The 21,904-nt window shown below is 40.2% G+C and overlaps 1 pseudogene; it reads left to right on the top strand.

The window, feature by feature from the left end:
- Nucleotides 1-5,224: 5,224 nt before the first annotated feature.
- LOC118574352 lies at nt 5,225-5,811 on the top strand (annotated as a pseudogene).
- Nucleotides 5,812-21,904: the final 16,093 nt, after the last annotated feature.

The following is a 21,904-nucleotide window of genomic DNA, read 5'->3' as shown; positions in this document are numbered from 1 at the left end:
TTAATGTTTTCCCTGTGAGAATAAGCATCTTCACATCTGGAAATGAGAAGCTGTCATCTTTAGTCATACAGGAACTGCAGCAGTAAACTATGCATCTTCATAATATTTTTGTCTGCTTGAGGAAACACAGAGCATTGTGATTCAGCCACATACAAATGCTTTTTTAAAATAGTGTGCTTTGTGTGTGCAAATGTGTATTTTTGTAGGTAATCTGTCAATTCCTTTCATGGCCTGTCAGCTATTGATAAATGTGTGATGAATCTCACTTCAGTACTCCTGAACTTTAACCAGACAACCAAGCCATGTTGTTTATTCTGAATTGGCTGATAAAAAGGAATTGGAAAATGCTGCCTAATGAAAGAAATAACTAAATTGAACATTTGCTATATTGAGGGATCAAGAGACAGGCTCAGCTTTTCCGTTGTCCATTAGTCCATTCCATTGTTCCTGGCTGCTTTAAAAACAGCACATGTGCCCTGTAATATATGGCTTAACAGCTGGTGATACATGAACATGTGTTGATAGCTTTAAATCTTCTTTTTCTCTATTGTTCCTGGATGGAAAATGATGCCACCAGTGTACATTTTGAACCCTGTCTTTATTTATGGGGATGGGAGTAGACTCATGCTTCTATGGCAGAAAAGCCAGAAAATCAAGGAAATAGACAAGCAGGATAAATAATATTCATTTCTAATAATATTATTCTAAGATAAACAAATTTATCTTTGTTATGTGGGCTTTGAATCTATTTATATAAAGGGAAAACTGGCTGTAATACTGTACACACACTGTACAATCTTTTCCACCTAATACGCAGTATTTCAATAAGTCATTTTTTTCTTCTAGGGATTGTATTTAATGTTTGCATTCTATTGAAGAATGAACTGTAATATTTGTAATAAAATTGTGTCCTTTTGTAAAATAAAGGGAACAAGAAGGTTACTAGTAATAAGCTTACTTCAGATCTGTACTTATTTCTTACAGATAACACTTCTAGATCAAAGAATATGAATATTTTATGGCTTTTAATATGTAATGACAAATTGCCCATTAGAAAGTTGCCCAAATTACATCAACATTAGTAGAATAAGAGACTGGTTTTCTCAAATATCCACATATACCATCCTCTCTAACCATATTCACTTCTGCCAATGAAAGTAAAAACTACGTTTGTACTTGCATTTATTATCTGAGAGTAATAACTGCACATATATGTGTTGATCATTTTAATTTTTCTTAAGTAAATGGTCCATTATGCTGCTTAGCTTATTTGGGATGTGGGGCATCGTTTTGTTTCTTTCTTATTTTGTTTTGTTGCTGTTCTGGGGATAGAATCCATTCCTATGCCTACTAGGCAGGTGATCTGTCTCTGAGGTTCAGCTCTCATTTTTGTTTCTTATGGAATTCTAGGAATTCATTTTATATTTGTATTTTAACCTTTGATAGTATCCATATCCCTGTTTTTTGTAATTCCTCTTCATATTTCTCACCTTTTAATTCTGTTGATGGTGTGTTTCAAATATGTTAAAATTATTTAAAAAACTTATGTTCTGATAAAATAGAAAACTATGGTAGGTGAGAACTAGAGTAATTTCCTGTCTTATTTCTTCTTTGCTCTAGATCACATTGAAACGACAAGCACTATGATCCCTCAGAAAGTCTGTGGGTCTTAGTATTGTCAAGCTAATGAAAGCACGGACAGTAAGCAAACTACTCTTTCATGCAGATGCTTCACTGAAAAGTATCAGACAGCTGCTTTGAATTGGTCTAATTTTTGCTGTAATAGACAGATTGCTCTTAACTCATACAAACACATTCAGGGTAACTTCAGCTTTTACCCACAAGGGGACAATAAAGACTTGCTAGTGTTCTGCCATAGAGAGTAGAGCCCAGACTGTTAGAACCGAAGAGTCATGTGGAAAGTACCTAGCTAGCCCACCCTTCCCTTATTTCACACACAAGGAAACTGAATAACAGAGCTGTTCAACAGTTTGTTCAAGGTCACAGGGACCTGGGTCCAGGACATTTTCCTATTTACAGTACCATGGCTTAGTTTAACTGACTCAAACTGTAAACACTCAAAGTTTTTACTGATTTGTAAAAACTGTTTTAACTTTTTTGTTGAGGCAAAGTTCACAAGTAGCGTTAAATACTTAAAATGTACAGTTCATTTATATTTATCATCTCCACAGTGTTGTAGAGACATATATTTTCCCCAGCTCAAATCCAATCCTGACAGTCAATGGATAATTTATCTTATGATAATTATATAACCTTGCTAGACTTATTTTTTTCAACCTAAGCAAGTGCTGCTTTTCTTACCCAGTTCATTTGAGGATTAATAAAAATGATAAGCACAAGAGACATAAATTATTCTTATCCCACAAGATATTAATCTGAACCAGGTATGGTAATACATGCCTGAAATCTTAGCACTTGGGAAGTTGAGGCAGGCTGATAATGAGTATAGGACCAGCCTGAGCTAAATAGTAAAACTTCTTTTAAAAAACTGAAAATAATGTCTATCACCTGCTCTCCACTGCTGTAACTAAATGTATTTTCACATTAAAAATAAAAATTGAAGATACTAGAGTATGTTTTTCCCATCTTGTGGTTATTACTACACTATATTGGATTTTAGTGCACTTAGAGGTAAAATTTTCTTATAAAGACTTTCCTTCCATTTGGACTTCTTAGCACAAACTTATAATCTTGAACACTTGGGAGGCTGAGGCAGGATTATTTCAAGTTCAAGGCCTGCCTCTGGGTTACAGGGGGGATTTTTAGGTCAGCTTGGCCAATTTAACATAATAACATCTTGTGTCAAAACAAAAGCTAACAAAAGAACTGGTGATGTAGCTTAGTGGTAGCGTATATGCCTAACATAGAAGAGACCCTAGATTCAGATGCTAGTATCAACAAACAAAAAAAGAACTCCATTAAACAGGTTCTTGTAACAGCTGGCAATTTTTTTTTTTTTGCTGTATTTGGTGGTTATAAAATGCTCACTTTAAACAAATATGCAGAGGGCCTAGTCCAGTCCCATGCAGGCTCCACGGTTGTTGGTCTAAAGTTCATGAGTCCCTACTAGCTTGGTTTGGTCATCTCTGTAGATTTCCCCATCATGATCTTGATGCTCCTAGCTCATAGAATCCCTCTTCCCTCCCTTTGGAGCTTGGCCTGGTGTTTGCTGTGCTTCTCTGCATCTGCTTCCATCAGTTACTGGATGAAGGCTCAATGATGACAATTAGGATATTTACCAATCTGATTACTGGGTAGGCCAGTTCAGGCTCCCTCTCCACTATTGCTAGTAGTCTAAGCTGGGGTTGTCCGTGTGGATTCCTGGGAACTTCCCTAGCACCAGGTTTCTCCCTATCCCATGATGTCTCCCTCTATCATGGTATCTCTTTCATTGCTCTCCCACTCCATCCCTGTTCCAGCTCAACCATCCTGTTCCCTCATGTTCTCATTCCCCATCCCCTACCCTCTATTGCCCCCACCATCCCCGGTTTACTCAGGAGATCTCATCTATTGCCCCTTCCCAGGGCAATCGCTGCATCCCTCTTAGGGTCCTTCTGGTTAGCTAGCTTCTCTGGAGCTGTGTGGGACTGGACTAGGTCTTCTGCATAAGCAAGACAGTTAGTTATGTAGCTTGGTCTGTTTAAGGGGCTTCTGGCAGTGAGATCAGAATCTGTCCTTGGTGCATGAAATGGGTTTTTTGAACCCATTACCTATGGGGGGGACACCTTGCACAACCCTGATGCGTGGGGGAGGGGCTTAGACCTGCCTCAACTGAATGTACTAGGCTTTGCTGACTCACCATGGGAGGTCTTTCTTACATTTTTGGAGGAGGGAATAGGGGGAATGGGTTGGAGGGGGGAACGTTGAGGAGTAGTGGGAGGAGGGATGAGAGGGGAATCTGTGGTTGGTATGCAAAATGAATACAAAATTTCTTAATAAAGAAAAAAGAATGCATTGTCATGGCTCAAGGTGGAATTAAAATTATGTAGTCAATAAAAACTTCTTTTTGCAGACAAAAAGAAAACCCAAATATGTTACTTAGGGAGTTTTGAAAAGGGATGTGACTCCTCAGAAAGCATGGTGATATGTGTACCATTTTAGAGTAAGCCTTGGAACAGCCTTTCAGCAGGAAAATCCAGCATGCTACGAATGTATTTGGAAGGATGAAAACAGCTGACTAAGGGAAGGAAGTTAAACAAGAGAGACAAAGAACGGGAAGTTTTCAACTCCAAGCAAAGGAGGGTTTAGGCTTCAGACAAAAATTTATAAAAGCAAAAGAAATCCCTGGTGAGGATGACTTCCAAGATCCTATCCAACATTCTCTCATACAATAGTGTATGTAGAGATAAAATAAGAGAAGTGGTTGTTGACAATCAACATGAAATTTCTGCTTGAGCAGGGACTATGCAGGGACGTTGCTGCTATGAACTACACCTAAAATTCATATTTGTCCTCTGTGTGATCATTTTTGGAGGCCTTTGGGGCTGTTCTGGGTTAAAAGTGGTCCTGAATGCAGTCCTCATAATGGCATCAGTGCCTTGTAAATAGAGGAAGAGATTTTTCCCTTGCTCTTTCCCCACCTTGTATCTGAGGGCACAATAAAAAGGAATTTATCCAGGAAGAAGGGCTCTCACTAGACACGCAATTAATCTGCTGCTGCATTGCTCTTAAAATCTCCAACCTCCAATTGTGTTCTATGCTATGAATTAGACTGTTATGGATCTCTGTCTTAATAGATATTTTACACATTGAGTGGAGTATGAAAGTTATAATAGTTGTGCATGGTGCCCCTTTTTCTCACCATACTTTTATAGTAGTGAGAGTATTCTTATGTCTTGAATTATATGCAAGCCCTTCAGTGAAACATAACATATTTAAGAACCATATTATCCTACTAATAAAATAAATATTTCTTGGATATAAACCTAATACCAGGTGCTATTTGAGGTATAGTGATGAAGAACATAAGTGGAGGAGCGGGTCTCCTGGTGGAGGAGGTACGTCCTTGCTTGAGTGTGTTGGCTGTGGCGTCTGCCTGATCACACCAGCTCCAAAACTTGGAAATACTGAACATGTAATTGGCTCCAGATTGTAAGCCACAGGATGAGTATTCAGTGGGCATGAGAGATTGAGAACATTCCACCTCCCCATAAACTTTGGTGTTTATCACTTCCTTTTCTGTGGACTGAAGCCAGCGAGCAAAATGAGTACAAGAAACCCTCAAAGAAAGCGGCGTGGTGGAACAGTAGGTTCTAGACAAACCCAGAAGCGAACTCAGGAAACAACTTCAACCCCTGAGATTTCCTTGGAAGCAGAACCCATAAAACTCGTGGAAACTGCTGGAGATGAAATCGTGGACCTCACCTGTGAATCTTGGAGCCTGTAGATGTGGACCTGACTCACAATGATTCTGTTGTGATTGTTGAAGAAAGGAGAAGACCTAGAAGAAATGAGAGGAGGTTGTGCCAAGACCATGCTGATATCTGTGTGGTGAGCAGTGATATTGAGGAAATGTCTAGGGACAAAGATGTGTATGGGACTACCCATACTCCTCGAAGCGCCAAGGATGAAGGAGCTAGCTACAGGACTCGGGCCCTCAGGAACTGTCAGTTGTCTGATCTGCATGGATGGATACTCTGAGATTGTGCAGAATGGGCTCCTGATTGTTTCTACAGAATGTGGCCATGTCTTCTGTAGCCAATGCCTCCGTGATTCCCTTAAGAATGCTAACGCTTGCCCAACTTGGAGGAAAAAATCAACCATAAACGGTACCACCCCATTTATATATGAAATGTTCAGAAATGCTCAGGATGAGCAATGGAAAGCCAGCAAGGTAGGCCTTTCTGTATGATATCTGCCTCCAGTTTCCTGAGCTCAAAAAAGACATTAAAAATCAATGTCTGATGTAAACTGCTCTTTTGTTTTCCATCCCCTTAGCTCCTTTTGTTTTCTCCAGTTTGATGCCATGGAGCAGGATCCAGGAATCCTCCCAGGTCAGCTCAGCATCTCTGCTCCTCTGGGTTTTCTGAGCCTGGAGTAGGAGAAAAGGAGTTGAGTATCATGGCTCCAGCCTCTTTATGGAGCTTATATGTTGGCCAAGAAGTTTCCCTGTTGGGAAAGTGTGCCCCAACTCTTCTGGGTGCAGAAGCTTCCCAAGGCATCTGCCAGTTAGCTATTCTGCCTGCCACACAGTGACCTGGCCAGACACAGTCCATCCAGCCCAAGGATCCCAGTACAGAAGCTGTCCCTGAAAAGTCCAGCTGGTGGACTTTTACTTTTCTTTTAGAGCAGAGGTGACCTGTGATTCTGCCTGCACCTTATCATTGATGTACAGTGTTTTCTGCAAATCAAGAGACCCTCTGCAGGGCAACCATGTTTCCTAAGAATGAGAAAGTGCAATAAAGCCTGTTCTTCACCTGCTCTTCAGCAATCCGGAAGATGTGGCACTGCTAGTGTCCTCAGCCCAGTGTTGCCTGTGGGAGCAGTGCCCATCCCACCCCATCTCTGTTCACCAACCGTTCTCAGGAACCCTACACATGCTCCAGAGTTCTTTGCCTGGCACAGAACATCCAAGACCAATAGGACAAGTATTTAGTATCCTCTCTTTTCTGCTAAGGTATGTCCTGTGTGCTCCACAGCGCTCTCCAACCATCAGTTTTTCAGTTCCCATTGCCTAATGTCTGCCTGAGCATAGATAGCAGGAGGTGGTAGCAGTAACAGCAGCCTTATCAGCTCTTCACTTCCATGCTTTTGCCCAACTCACTGTTGCCCGTGTTTCACAGGTGTTGCCCTACTCAACCTGCCACTACCCTGGTTTTCCCATGTCCCTTGAGTAGACAGATATTTCCAAAGCTGCTCTTCTGGCCAGTTGGGCTTTGATCCTCTAGATTTTTGGCTGCTCTGTAGTTTTGGTCAGCAAAGCATGGTATCTCTTCCTCCTCATGGGACCACATAATAATCTCTGCTCCACTCCATCTGTATGGGAGCCTCTGGTGCTCTCAGAGGCAGTGAGGTGGTAAATTGCCCCTGGGGACACCAGGCACAGGGTGGCTTGTAGAGGATAGGTCTTCAGGGCCAGCCTGCCTCCACCTCCACACTACTTCCTCAGAGGACTTCTAGCCAAACCAATAGCCTTTTTGTGTGAAACATCTTTGAGGTGGGAAAGGGACCACTGGAGCTTTGCTAGCAATAACTGACTATTCTGAAGGAGCAGGGACTCAGCACAGAATTCACTTTAAATGGAGCTGAAGGAGTGTCCCTCCTCTATATGAAAAGAAAAGAGTTTTAGTCTTCATTCTGACTTTTTAAACTGTTTGACTTCCAGTTCGTTTGAATGAGAGTAATAATTTTTTACGTGGATTCAGAGGGTAGGAGCATTAGCTCTCATCATTGTGATGTGTGGTGTGTGCCCTCCCCTTGGATGTCACAGCCATCGAGTTCCCTGTGGGCCTCATGAACTTGCTCTTGTTAGTTCTTATGATAGCCAGACTTCAAAGAGCCAAGGTGACCATGCAGCCAGTTCACTGGTAAATATGGTGACACCCACTTAAAATTCATTTTCTCCTTAAAGACAGTTTATGAAGTTGATCATAAAAGTTCTATTACTTCATCCTAAGTTTAATTGAGAAAAAGATGTGTTTAGTTCTACTAATCAGAAACTTCACCACTAGGAAAAGGTTGATATAGAGAAAAAAATTCCCTTTCCTTTTTCTTTAATGTATATAGTTTAACTCCCTTTGTTACATTTAAACTATGCTCATGGATATCAGTCTGTTTTGGACTCCTGCTAGTGTTAAAAATGGAAATAAAACAATTTGAACCAGTAAAAAAAAAATAAGTAGAAAGTGGAAGAAGCCAAAGCAGAGAGAATATTTTGCTACATTAAAAGAATGGTGAATAAAATGTATTTTAAGAGAGGAGGAGATGTAGGCCCATGTTACAGAATGAATACTCTAGTGATGTGGAGGCTGGGTTTTGTTGAGAGTGGAATGAAATATTATAGACAAGTGATCAGTAAGAAACTAACAATAGATATGAAAATATAAAGGACTATGCAAATTATAATGACATATTTAGATTTTAAGCTGCAAATATACAAAATAAATGAGGTAAAAAGAACAAACTGCTATGAAGGTAAACAAGGTAAAAGAAACAAACCACTATAGCAGAATCAACTGAGGATCTTGTTAGAATGCACATTCTTCAGCTTCATCAGCATCTCCTTAATCAAAGTCTCTGGGAAAGGACAGCCCAGACATTAGGATTTTCTCAAGTCTTCATCATAATCACTTTCATAAAATCTGACACAAGTCCCAACAGGACAGTTTTCTAGACAAGTGTGATGGCTAGTCTTGTCAACTTGACTACAGTTGGAATCAACTAAAAGCCAAACAGCTGGGCACACCTGTGAGGAATTTTCTTGGTTGGATCATTTGAGGTGGGAAGACTCACGCCAAATCTGGACCAAAGTGGCAGCCCACATAAAAGGGCATGGAAGGAGGAAGCTTTGCTTTCTGCCTGCTTGCTCTCATTCCCATTGGCATGTTCATCTATCCTGTTGCAGAGGCCTTCCTTCGCTGGTATTAGAACCTACTTCTTTGACTTTCCAATATAGACTGAAGACCAGCTGAGACATCCAGCCTTGTGAACTGAACAACTACTGCATTCTTGACGTTTGCATTGGTAGTCATTGTTAGACTAGCAGGACCACAGCCTGTAAGCCACTCTAATAGTAAATCCTAAATATGTACACTAGGCAAGAGAAAGAAACAAGAGACACTCAAAATTGGAAAGAAAGATATTAGGAACATTTTAATTAACATGTTATCAAACATTTAAAAAAATTAAAGACCAAAACATCCATTAGAGCTAATATATACATTCAGTAAAGTTTCAGGATATTAGATTAAACACACATACACACACACACACACACACAAAGAGTTGTATTCCTATACATGGATACTGAATCATCTATAACTGAAAGTGTTTAAGTCAATTCCATTGATTTATTTTTACTTTGTATGTGTGGGTGTTTTGCCTATTTCTATGTCTGTGCAACACTTGGATACCTGATACCTGTGGAGACAAAGAGAAGGTGTTATATCCCCCAAAACTGCAGTTACAGATGGTTATGAGCGATGATATAGGTGCTGGGAATCAAATTCAGGTCCTTTGGAAGGGCAGCAGGTGCTCTTAATTGCTGCACTATCTCTCCAGCCCTTAATTCTGTTTATAATAAGTAGCACCCGAAGAAGAACATACTTGGAACTTTAACAAGAAAGAAAAAGGTTTATATGCTCAAAAAATTACAAAACTTTATTGACAGGGATTAAAGATGACCTAACCAAATGTAAAGGCAGCTTATAAAGTGAAATAGAATATTTAAAAACCATTTTTCTGCTACAGTACTGATATGCAAAATATATAAAACACTCTTTTAACATAATAATTGGTGACTCATCTGAACTCACAGAGACTGAAGCAGCAAGCACAGGGCTGACATGGGTCTGCACCAGGTCCTCTGTGTATATACTAGAGCTTTCAGTTTAGTGTTTTTATGGGACTCCTGAGTATGTGAGCCAGTGGGTCTGTGACTCTTGTGCCTTCTCTTGGGCTCCTTTCCTTCTGTTGCTTTGGCTTGTCCAACTTCAATGTGATGGTTTTCATTTTATCTTATTGTATTTATTTTGTCATCTTTGGTTGTTATCTCTTAGAAGCCTGTTCTTTTATAGTTAGAGACAGAAAGGAAGTGAATCCAGAAGGGAGGGGAGGAGAGGGAGAAACTATAATCAGTATAATTTATATGAGAAAAGAAGCTTTTTAATAAAATGCAAAGTTTTAAAAAATCATAGAAAAAACCATAATGATGACCCACCTTAAAAATAGACAAACTACTAAATATGTATTAGGCATTTCTTAAAGATTTATAAATGTTCAATAAGCGCATGTGTGGACATCTTTAAGTCTAACATTAGTCATCAGGAAAATGCAGTCAAACCCTTAATGAGATTACTTCACTCAAAAAAACCAAATAGCAAAAAAAAAAAAAAAAAAAAAAAATCAAATAGCAAGTGTTAATGAAAACGTGGAGAAAATTGGAGTCTCCTTATAGATGGTAGAAGAAAAAAAGATTCGACAGTTTCTCAAGAAGTTAAGCATAAAATGACCACATACTTCTGCAGCTCTACTCTTAGGTATATATGTCTGAGATGGTTAGTTTTTATTGTCACATTGACACAATCTAGAATGGCCTGAGAAGACAGCCTCAATGAGAGGTTGGTCAGATCAGGTTAGACCATGGGCATGTCTTGATTGATAATGTAGAAAAACCCAGCCCATGAAATGGTGCTGCCCACAATTTCATGTCTGGGCACCTAACTGTTTAAGAGTGAAGAAAGCATGCCAGGCAGTGGTGGTGCACAACTTTAATCCTAGCACTCAGGAGACAGAGGCAGGTGAATCTCTGAGTTTGAGGCCAGCCTGGTCTACAGAGTGAGTTTCAGGACATCCAGGGCTATACAGAGGAAACCCTGTCTCAAAAAAACCAAGCAAGCACGCGCGCACACGCGCGCGCGTATGCGCACGCATGCACACACACACACACACACACACACACACACACACACACACACACACACACTGAAGCTGAAGTAAGCAAGTAAGGATGCATTTATTGTCTCTTTGAACTGTGGATGTAGTGTGACTAGCTGCTTGAGTTTCTGCCTTGACTTCCTGAAAATGATGACATTTTCATCATTTTGAAGCCTAGAATCACAAGCCAAATAAACCATTCCTCCCTCTCTTAGTTAGGGTTACTATTTCTGTGATGAAACACCATGACCAAAGCAAGTCAGAGAGGAAAGGTTTTGCTTGTCTTATGCTTCCACATCATAGTGCATCATTGAAGGAAGTCAGGACAGGAATTCAAATGGCAAGAACGTGGAGGCAGGAGCTGATGCAGAGGTCATAGAGAAATGCTGCTTACTGGCTTGTTACCTATGGCTTACTCAGCCTGCTTTCTTATGGAACCCAGGACCACCAGCCCAGGGATGGCATCATCTACAACTAGGCCCTCCTCCATCAATCACTAAGAAAATGTTCTGCAGGCTTGCCTACAGCACCATCTCATGGAGACATTTTACAATTGAGGCTCCCTCCTCTGATGACTCTAGCTTGTGTGAAGTTGGCATAAAATTAGCCAGTACACTCCCCTAAGCTGCTTTTGGTCAGAGTGTTTTATCACAGCAAAGAAATAAAACCAGAACAAATTCCAAGAGAACAGAAAGCACTTTCTCACAAAAACTTGTGCAGAAATGTTTATTGCATTACTCACAACAGTGAGCAACTGGGAAAGCCATTAAGTATACGTTAGTGAAGAAACAAAATGTGGCATTCCCCATACAATAGAATACATTCTATTTATATTATTCAGAGTGCATTCCTTGACAACAAAATGTATAAACTGCTGGTATAAATGCATGACATGAATAAATCTCAAAAATATGCCAAGGGAGAAGACATTCACAAATAATCATATATGATGTCTTTACTTATATGAATTGTTTAGAATAGATAAATCCATGGGGACAGAAAGTAGATCAGTGCTTGCCTTGGGCTAAAAGAGTCGGGTGAGATAATGAACATCGACTGCTAATGAGTATGAAGTTTCTTTGAGAGGGTCTGGAAATGTTCTAAAATTGATTGTGGACATGTGAACATACTAATATCCATTGAACTGTACATTTAAAAGGGATCAGTTGTGTGTATTTTATTTCCATTATCTTGTTACACACTAATAGTCTGTCACATCTACTTGCAAAGAACAACTTACTCAATTCCCAGTGAAGCAAAACTAAATCAAGTTTCACTTCTGTGTAGAAACTTCCTGTATCTTAGTTCTTCTTATCCTTAAGGAGTAACAGAAACTCTACATTTCCAACCAGCAAAGTTGTGAATTGCAAGAGTCCTAAAGTGAAAAGTATGTCTTTCCCGGGCACCTGTTTGTTTAATTTTATTTCACACACAAGGCAGTATACAGTATACTGGCATTTATGCTATAACATCCTTTCTTTCACTGAGGACTGAGTCATCCAAGTACTAATTAGTATTTGCTGACCCTCAGCATCCTATTCTTAATTTTATTTTTTAAAGGTTGATATACTTTTATTTTATGTGTATGGGTGTTTTGCCTGTATGTGTCTGTGCACCACATGTGTGTAGCACCCATGGAGACCAGAAAAGGGCATTGGGTCTCCTGGAACCAGAGTTATATATGGGTGTCAGCTGGAGATCAAATTTGGACCTCTGCAAGAGCAGCAGTACTCTTAACCACTGAGCCGTGGCTCTAGCCCTCCGCATTCTATTCTTACAAATCTCATTTTGTCCTTGTTGGGCTTTGTCTCAGTAAAAACAAGACAGTTTTGTTATACTATTTCTTTATTTGATTTGTTCATTAGTGTGGATGTGTCTTTCTGTGTGTACACGTTCATGTCTGCAGAGGCTCCCATGGAGCTGAAATTACAGGTGTTTGCAGGACATCCGGCTTGTTATGTGGATGTTGGAATCCAAACTCTAGTCTTTATAATTTCACAGCAAGCACCTGAACTGTCAAGCCACCACTCCAGACCCAGTTTTGTTAGTGTAAAGTGTTTGTGAATGTGTGTGTGCACATGTATAGGTGTGCATGCACAGTACACACATTTATGTGGAAGCCAGATGCCAACATCATATGTCTTCCCCAGTCATTTTTCAACTTATTTATTTTTAGACAGTCCTTTTATGAATCTGAGGTTTGCTGATTCGATTAAACCGCTGAGAAGTAAGTTCCAGAAATCCTGCTGTCTCTGTTTTTTCAGTACTGAGATTACAGACTAGTATGGCTCCTTTTTATGATGTGGGTACTAAGGCTTGAACTCAGGTCATCACACTCCTGTGGCAAGCACTTTACCAAATGAACAATCTCTCCAGCCCCCATTTTCTTTCATTTTAACATCTTGTACCCCATGGTGTTTTCCTTACGTTGTGAAAGTTGTTAAGAAGTTGTATGTAGTGAGTAGCCATTCCAGCCTTGACCTGGAAGTTCCAAACCCCATTGAGGCTTCGGTAACAGTTACGCCTACAAGGCGGGGCCAAGAGAGGATGTAGAAGACTCGAAATCCGGATGCTCGTGCTCTCTTGGTTCCAGGACCCTGGACACTGGAGGCAGATGAGCAGAGATATCCAGAGAACACTGCCCGACTGCGCTACACCTTTCCCAGACCCTGTTACCTATCCCTTCACTTGTAAGTTACCCCACAAAATAAACCTCCCTTTTAACTACGTGGAGTGGCCTTAATATTTCAACCAATAGTTGTGTGGTAAAAAAAAGAAACACACACTCTAGAGAATCTGACAACCTAGTTTATATTATAGTTCTGTATTTTTCTCAATTTGAAGCGGTATGCTTTGCTTATTTTTCAAATCAGAATGATGATATTGATAATAGTACTCACCTCTGGCTTACTATGAGGAAAAGACACAAAGTAATAAGAATAATGATAGTATATAGTAGAGGTCATAATGTATTTGCTGTTATTTATGCTGGGCTGTCACTCATATCCCAGGATCATCTGGCAAAACAGATTCAGTCACATCCAGTGAGATGAATAGATGGCAGGAGCCAGGTGCAACAGTAACCAGATTTTATAGGCTTTCAGGCAGGTTAGAGGGCTCATTAGGAAGCACTTAAGAGGAATAAGGATTTAGGCAAGTAGTAAAGCCACTGGGTAAGGACAAATCTGAACCACACAACAAGGAGACTACAGAAATATATATGAATGTTAGTTGAAATAAGGAACAGTCTAGGCAGTTGAAACAATAAAAAACAATTCTAATACTAACTCAGGCTGGGAGAATGGGATCCTAAACATAATAGTGGAGGGGTCATGGCTATTAAAAATAATGGTAAAACTCAGTCTTGTGAGCATTCTACTCATCTGTAAGCCCAGGAAAGCAGAGGTAGAAAACCTGAGTCACTATGGAACCATTCCAGTACGATGATACTTGTTAGTCTGGCCTAAACCAAGAATGTATTTTAGGCTCTAAGCTTTGCTCCTCAATCCTTTGGAGGCTGAGGAATAAAATGAAGACAAGTTCCATGTCCATTTGAACATCTAAGACTGTTAGTAAACTGAATAGGTTATGCACATTCATGTGCATAGACAATACTAAAATACAAATTCCTTTTAAAGTGCTACTGAATATTGGTGGTTCCTGAAGCTAAGTAAGGGTGACATTAGGTTTGTTGCATGATGCTCTTTTGTGAATGTTTAAAATAAAACTTTAAAAGTATGTAATTAAACTCAGTGAAGTTTTAAAATGTGTCCTCCATCTGTGGAGAAGAATTATAAGCATTGTTGTAGTGACCTTGGAAAGAGATAGAATCTTTTCTTTCTTACCTTGCTTCTTTCCTTCCCTTGAGCTAAGGTCTCGTTATATAGTCTAGGCTGGTCTGGGAGTTGCTACATAGACCAAGATGTGGTGGTATTGTGTTCCCCAAAATTGTGCAGGCTAATAAACTTATCTGGGGTCAGAGAACAGGACAGCCACAATATTAAACATAAGGATAGGCAGTGGTAGCATTTAATTCTAGCATTCCAGAGACCGAAAACCCTCTGGATCTCAGAGTTCAAGGCCCATTAGAAACAGCCAGGCATAATGGTGACACTCGCCTTTAACGCCAGAAATCCAGCCTTTAATCCCAGGGAGTGACAGAAGAAAGTAGAAAGATATATAAGGCGTGAAGACCAGAAACTAGAAGCATTTGGCTGGTTTAGCATTCAGGTGAGAGCCATTGGGAGAAGGACACAGAAGCTTCCAATCTGAGGAAACAAGACCAGCTGAGGAACTGGCGAGGTGAGGTAGCTGTGGCTTGTTCTGTGTCTCTGATCTTCCAGCGTTCACCCTAATACCTAGCTCAGGTTTGATTTTGTTAATAAGAACTTTTAAGATTCGTGCTACACCAAGATTATCTTTAACTTGAGATACTTCAGCCTCTGCTCTCAGAGTGCTGTGATTACAGATGTGCTTCCACACTTGGCTAGAAAGATAGTTTTCATACTTGTTTGAATTCTTTTGATACACCATGGTCCTAATGTGAGATATGTGCACTCTACAGAAGTTCTAACAATGACACATTATAAGTAGTATTTCTATGAGTTTTAAATATTCAGAAAATTGTTTTATTATTATCAAACATAAAGATTGACTCTCGTATTCTTATTCTAGTCATCAAGGGAAGATGTTTTTAATAATGAGTGAAATGATAATTTCCTTTCAATAGACATATGTCAAAAAGAAAGCATTTTAAAACATATATTTGGGCTGAGAAAATGTAGTTAAGAGCACTGACTGCTCTTCCAGAGGACCTGGGTTCAGTTCCCAGTACCCACATGATGGCTCACAACTGTCTGTGACTCCAGTTCCAGGGAATCCGACGCCCTTGGTGGCCATCAGGCACACACACTCATACACAGAAATAAAAGTAAATGTAAAGAACGCAGATATTTGGGGTCTAGAGATAGCTCAGCAGTCAAGAGTGCTTACGGTTCTTGTAAATGATTCAGGGATCGTTTCCAGCACCCACATGGTGGCTTCCATCTCTAACTCCAGTTCCGGGAAATCTGATGCCTTCTCCTGGCCTCTGCCGGCACCAGACATGCGTGTGGTGCACAAGCATACAAGCAAGCACTCATAAATACGAGTTAAAAATAATATTTTAAATGTAAAACTAAAAATTGAAAAAAAGTTTTTCACCATCTTGTAAATATGTTGCTGAAAACTGAGTCACCTATTTGTCTAACTTTTGAAAACAGATTTTATTTTATTTTACGTGTTTATGTGTATGAACGTTTTGTCTGCATGTGCATCTGTACACTACCTGCATGCCTGGTGACCACAGAGGCCAGAAGAGGGCACCAGATCCCCTGGAACTGGGGTTAATGGCTGCAGTAAGCTACCACATGGGTGCTGGAAACTGAACCCAGGTTATCTGTAAGAACAGTGAGTGCTCTTAACCATTGAGCCCTCTCTCTATCTTCTTTCTATTTGTCCTAACTTTAAAGAAAAAAGTAACAGGGCATTTTTCTAAGTGTGGGAGTTTTATTTTTATTCATCTATTTTACATCCCAGTCACAGCCTCTCCCTGCATTCCTTGACCCCTCTGGTTCCTATACTCCTTTCTTCTCCGCAGGATCCCCAAACTCTACTCAATGTTTAGCTGTGGGTCTTCATGTTTCTGTTAGCTGCTGGATGACACCTCTCTGGTGACTATTTGGGCTAGGAACCCATCTAGTCATAGGAAATAGCCAGCTCAGGCTACTTATTGGCTATTGCTAGGAGTCTAAGTTTGGGTCATTCCTGTAGACTCCTGGGAGATTCCCCTGAGCCAGGTTTCCACCTGACCCTGAAATGTGCCCCCACCCTGCAGTCCTCCTCAGCACTCTTCCCCTCAGTACCCCCCAACATGATCGCTCATGTTCCCATCCCCACCGGGCCTCAGTCCACTCAAAAAATCTCTTCTTCTATGTCCCCTTCCCAGGGAGATCTGAGTGCCCCCCTAAAAACCCTCCTCATTACCTAGTCTTTCTGGGTCTGTGGATTGTAGCATGGTTATGCTTTACTTTACAGCTAATATCCATTTATGAGTGAGTACATATCATGTTTCTCTTTCTCCAAGTTACCTCACTCCAGATGATTTTTTTCTAGTTCCATTCATTTGCCTTCAAATGTCCTGGTGTCCTTTTTTTTAAACAGCTGAATAGTACTCCATTGTGTAAATACACCATATTTTCCTTATCCATTCTTTGGTTGAGGGGCATCTAGGTTGTTTCCAGGTTCTGGATACTATGAATAAAGCTTCTCTGAACATAGTTGAGCAGTGTCCTGTGGTATGATTGATCATTCCTTGGGTATACGCCCAAGAGCAGTATAGGTTTGGACCTTGTGTTAAATTGATTCCCAGTTAACTTGCCTAAAACTAGCTGTAGCAATAGTTTAAACTCATTTATATATTTTACTTTGGTGCTCACTTTGACAGCACATAAACTAAAACTAGACTGATCCAGAGAAGATTAACATGGTACCTGTCCACGGACGCAAATTTATAGTGGTTCATAGTTTTCTAAAACAGACTGTGTTTGAAAATGTCATAATGATACCTAATACTTTGTATATTAATTTCAAAAGTTTTGTAGAAGTACAAGGGATATGGGAATTAAACTATTATTTTTTATTTTATAAGAATCACTGATTAGATGTTAGGGAGAATGAAATTTAATAAATCAAATGTCAGCAAAATATCTTTAAAATAACTGTGCAATAAGACTGAAAATTCAGCGGCATAGTTTTCTGAGAATATGCATCTATTTAGGTCCATGAATCTTTTCAGCTATGACATCCATTGAAGACAAGTGCCAGTTTAAAATGAACTCAGGATTCTAGAATATGAAAGCATAGTTTCATAGTTAATGAAGCATACTCAGCCACACTGACCTCACTAAAATACTAATAATAACATTTAAAATAAGAGACACATTCTATAACTGTCAAAGAGGATATATTTAATAGATAATTTCACATTTATCTCACACTTTAAAATAGCATATATCAAATACATTAATAGAGCCATATATGGATATACTGCTACTATCATAAAGATTAGTGAGATGTATTTTAATGCATCTTATAAGATCACACCCAGAAAACCCTAAATTTTAATGTGTATGTAAGACACGCTGGAATAAATATTGCTGAAATTTGGTCTCTGCTAACTGTTTCTCCTCAGGGCCCATTTTAAAGCAGCGACGTCATGTTAGCAGGCTTACCCAATTGAAAGTGCGTTTGGAGACTGCTGAGAAAACGGAATGGTTTGGGAAAGAGCTGAGCTACAATCCTTGCTTTTCTACTTCTCAACGGCAGGGCTTTGGACGAGAAATGTCTCCCACGGGCTCAGGTATTTGAACAGTTAGCTCCCAGACGGTGATGCTGTTTGAGGAGCTGAGGTGACATGGCCTTGCATAAGGAAGTCACCCATAGGGAACGTTGAGATTGCACAGCCTTGCTGTGCTCGCGCTCTCCTCTCTCTGCTCCATGCCTGTGATAAACGAGCTGAGCTCCAAGCTTTCTGATCTGCTTGCCGCACCTGCTGCCTACAGCCACACACTCCCCACCATTACAAACCCTAAACCTCTGGAACCTCAATCAAAAATAAACCCTTCCTTCTGGGAGTTGCCTTATTTTAGCACAGCCACAGAAAAGTAAGTAACACACTGACAAATGTGTGATGCAGCTGTTCTCTGTAGCTTCAGTAGTAGGATGAGCTGGAGTAGAACCAACATTCCTGTGTAGGAATAAATATAACTGAACAGGGTACACAGTCCAGCAAAGGACTTGAGGGATAACTTACTTCTGCCTTATAGAACTAAGGTGTGATAAGATGTGCATGGAATCGTACAGAGTACTCAGGAAAGTGCAGTTATTATAATTGGAAATGGTTGCCTATGGAGTGGGCTATAATTATCTACAGACAATTATTTTGCGTTTTCTTTTACACTGAGACAAATAACCATCAAAATATTACTATGTCAGAGTATGACTAACATTTTTTAGGCTGAAAAAAACCTCAAAACTGCCTAAAACCACTTCAGCTATTAAACATGCGCATCATACACGTCATACACACACACACACACACACACACACACACACACACACACACACACACACGTAGTTAGAGTTTTTCTGCCTGGCCCACAGTCAGGACCAATCTCTCTCACCCGCCAGTCCCACAGTCGCTCAGACCCAACCAAGTAAACACACAGAGACATATTACTTATAAACTGTATGGCCATGGCAGGCTTCTTGTTATCTACTTCTTTTATCTTAAATTAACCCATTTCTATTAATCTATACTTTACCACGTGGCTCATGGCTTACCAGTACCTTACATGTTCCTTATGGCGGCTGGCAGTATCTTTCCCCCCAGTCTTCCACCTCCCAGAATTCTCTTCTCTCTTGTCCTGCCTATACTTCCTGCCTGGCCACTGGCCAAACAGCATTTTATTTATACAGCGATGTCCACAGTGCGCGCGCGTGCACACACACACACACACACACACACACACACACACACACACACACAAACTCAGTAAACACTCTTGGAACACTTTCCTTTGAGATCTATCATTTACTTGTGTTTTCCCAGGTAAGATAGCTGAAGAAAAATATCATGATGTACTTGCTCTACAGAATTATTTATGTTTTCTCACAAGAAATAGAGAATACTGAAATGACAAACTTGTTTTAAAATATGTAAGGCTCTCTTTCTAGCAATTAGCTAGGCCACTTGTAGCCAGCAATATTGTCTTCATATAGCATTATTCTTCAAAGATTTTAACTTTGCTATTTGTGGAGGCCCACAAAGGTTTCCTAGTGGGATCTGAGCTTGCTTTACCCAGCAGAGCTGCATCGGAGGATGGCTTGACCACGTGTGGTTACCAGGTGATTGGAAAGGGTCTGTACTTGGCTGTGCTAGGGGGAGGTCTTTTCTACATCCCTTGGCGTTCTTATAAAAAGCCCTTTAGAAGAGACAGAAGGGGCTGGCAGATAAGGATCCAGGCCCTCCTGTGTTTCTGTTTCTTTCCCCTCTACCTTCTGTCTAATATCTCTTAGCCCTCTCTCCTCAAGAGTACCCTGTCATGTGTGTGTGTGTGTGTGTGTGTGTGTGTGTGTGTGTGTGTGTGTGTGTGTGTATGACATGTGTCAGAGTATGCACACTTATGTGACATAGTGCACATATGTAGGTCACATGACAACTTTGTGGAGTCAGTTCTCTTGTCTTTTTCTACTTTTATGTGGGAACTAAGGATCGAACTCGGATGATTAGGCTTGTACACTCAACGGTTTCATTTGCCAAGTTATTGTACTGGACCCCTTTTAACTTTTTTCTTTTTAATTTTTACATTATTGTTGTGTTTGTATGAGTGCCGGTAGGTGCATGTGGCACACCATGCCTATGGAGGCTAGAGGACAACTTTTGTACCTTAGTTCTTGATAATATAGGATGATACTTATGTTACATTCTCATTTTTTTGTTAATGTGGACCAGTCATATTACCCTTAATTTTAAAAAGTTGCTCTACATGTGAGTTCATTCATGTAAGCTATGAATTTTCTAGTATTAATTAGATTGTTTTCAGTACTACAACCCTTAGAATACAACATTGTGGTTTTCCTTTTTGGTGTTTTCAAGACAGTGCTTCCCATAATACCTACAGTATCAATGAAGCTGGTTACTTTTCATGTTGGTTAGCAAAACAGTTCAAGGCTATTAAACATTCAACATTTTTCAATGCTAAGTATCATACCACATCAGGCCTCTCTTTTCTACATACGTACTTGCATTTCTATCTTATTTTATGTGACCCTTTGTTTCTTTTGCTTCTCATATTTATCCTTGACTGAGAGAAAGGCAGGCTGAATTGCCCATGTTTACATAAACACTGATCCATGTGCCCTCTGACTCCTCAAATGATTAAGTGGGTGGCAGGAAGAACATGCATTGTGCCAGTGTATGCATGAATGCTGTCACATGTAAGGCAAGAAGCTGGGGGACATAAAGCAAGTCACAAGTTGTCAAGAATTCTAAATTGAAGTTTTGTTTTTATCAAGGTCCCAGAAAACCAAAGCCACATGAAGTCATGACCCTTCCCCACCGCCTCTCCCACATACTGAAGGGAGGAATCAAATAATCATGGCAGCCACCCAACCAGATTGCTTTTTCATGCTCCCTGCCTCCACTCCAGTCTACTCTGGGAGACCCCCTGCCATGCCTGAAGGTGAAAGAGATCCTTGAGTGGAAGGCCATGTCTATATGATTGTTCTACCCACAAAGCCCCAAACATTAACCTCCCAGGGTTTAGTGAAAAGCTTGTTTTCTCAATGAATATATACAGAATGAATGCATGTCTCTTTCAAAAAGAGGGGGGGGGGGCAGCTTTCACACACAGTAAAACTGCACTCAATACTGACCCTGATGTTGTAAGAAAATGTTTCTTGTTTATACTGCTGTATTTCAATTTTTAGCTGATCTGAGCACAAAGAGAGCTGTTTCATTTCAGAGAAAGAAAGTTTATGGTGTGTAGGAGAACGCAGAACAATGGGCTCAATTGACAAATTAGAGATGCTCTCAGCTTCTGAGGGCCTGGAAACTCCATCTCTAGATCCATCCCAGAGGGCAGAACTAAATAAGGACAGATGGAAAACACAGCTTTCTTGGGAACTGGCTTTTGCTCCTCTGAGGCAAAAATACATTCACTCAGAGGCACCAAATCAATTCTCCAAAGCGTGGTGCCGTGTCCTTGTTTCCAGTATCTAAAAAGAAATCCCATGCATTTTAGTCTCTGTCTTAAAGCCCTTCAAGCAGACTTCCTTGGAGAGTATGAATTGTGGTGAAGCAGAGATAGAGCTCCTTAACTGATCACTAACATGTGGCCTACAGCTAAAGTCTCCTTTCTTATGTTTCTTGTCAGCCACAACGATGGGACAAATCTACAGCCAGTTTTTAGCTTTCTTCAGGCTGGGCATCAGAATGCTGTCCATGTTATGTTAAGTGAGCTCATGGCCTAAGCTCTCGAGGGCAGTGGCTATCAATTCCTTTTAATCCAGAACTGCCACAGCATGTTTACATTTATCTTGTCCTTGTTATATCTTCCCCGACCAATCAACATTCAACTTCAAACCTTTCATTTAGTACTTCCCAAGTAAAACTATGTATTATTCACATGGGAAACACCTGGGCATCTTTACTGGAAAAGCTAAACAATTTTGAGAAAAGGTAAAAATA

Source organism: Onychomys torridus, chromosome X, assembly GCF_903995425.1.
Source record: "Onychomys torridus chromosome X, mOncTor1.1, whole genome shotgun sequence".
Classification (NCBI taxonomy): Eukaryota; Metazoa; Chordata; class Mammalia; order Rodentia; family Cricetidae; genus Onychomys; species Onychomys torridus.
This window is presented reverse-complemented; position numbering and strand designations above follow the sequence as displayed.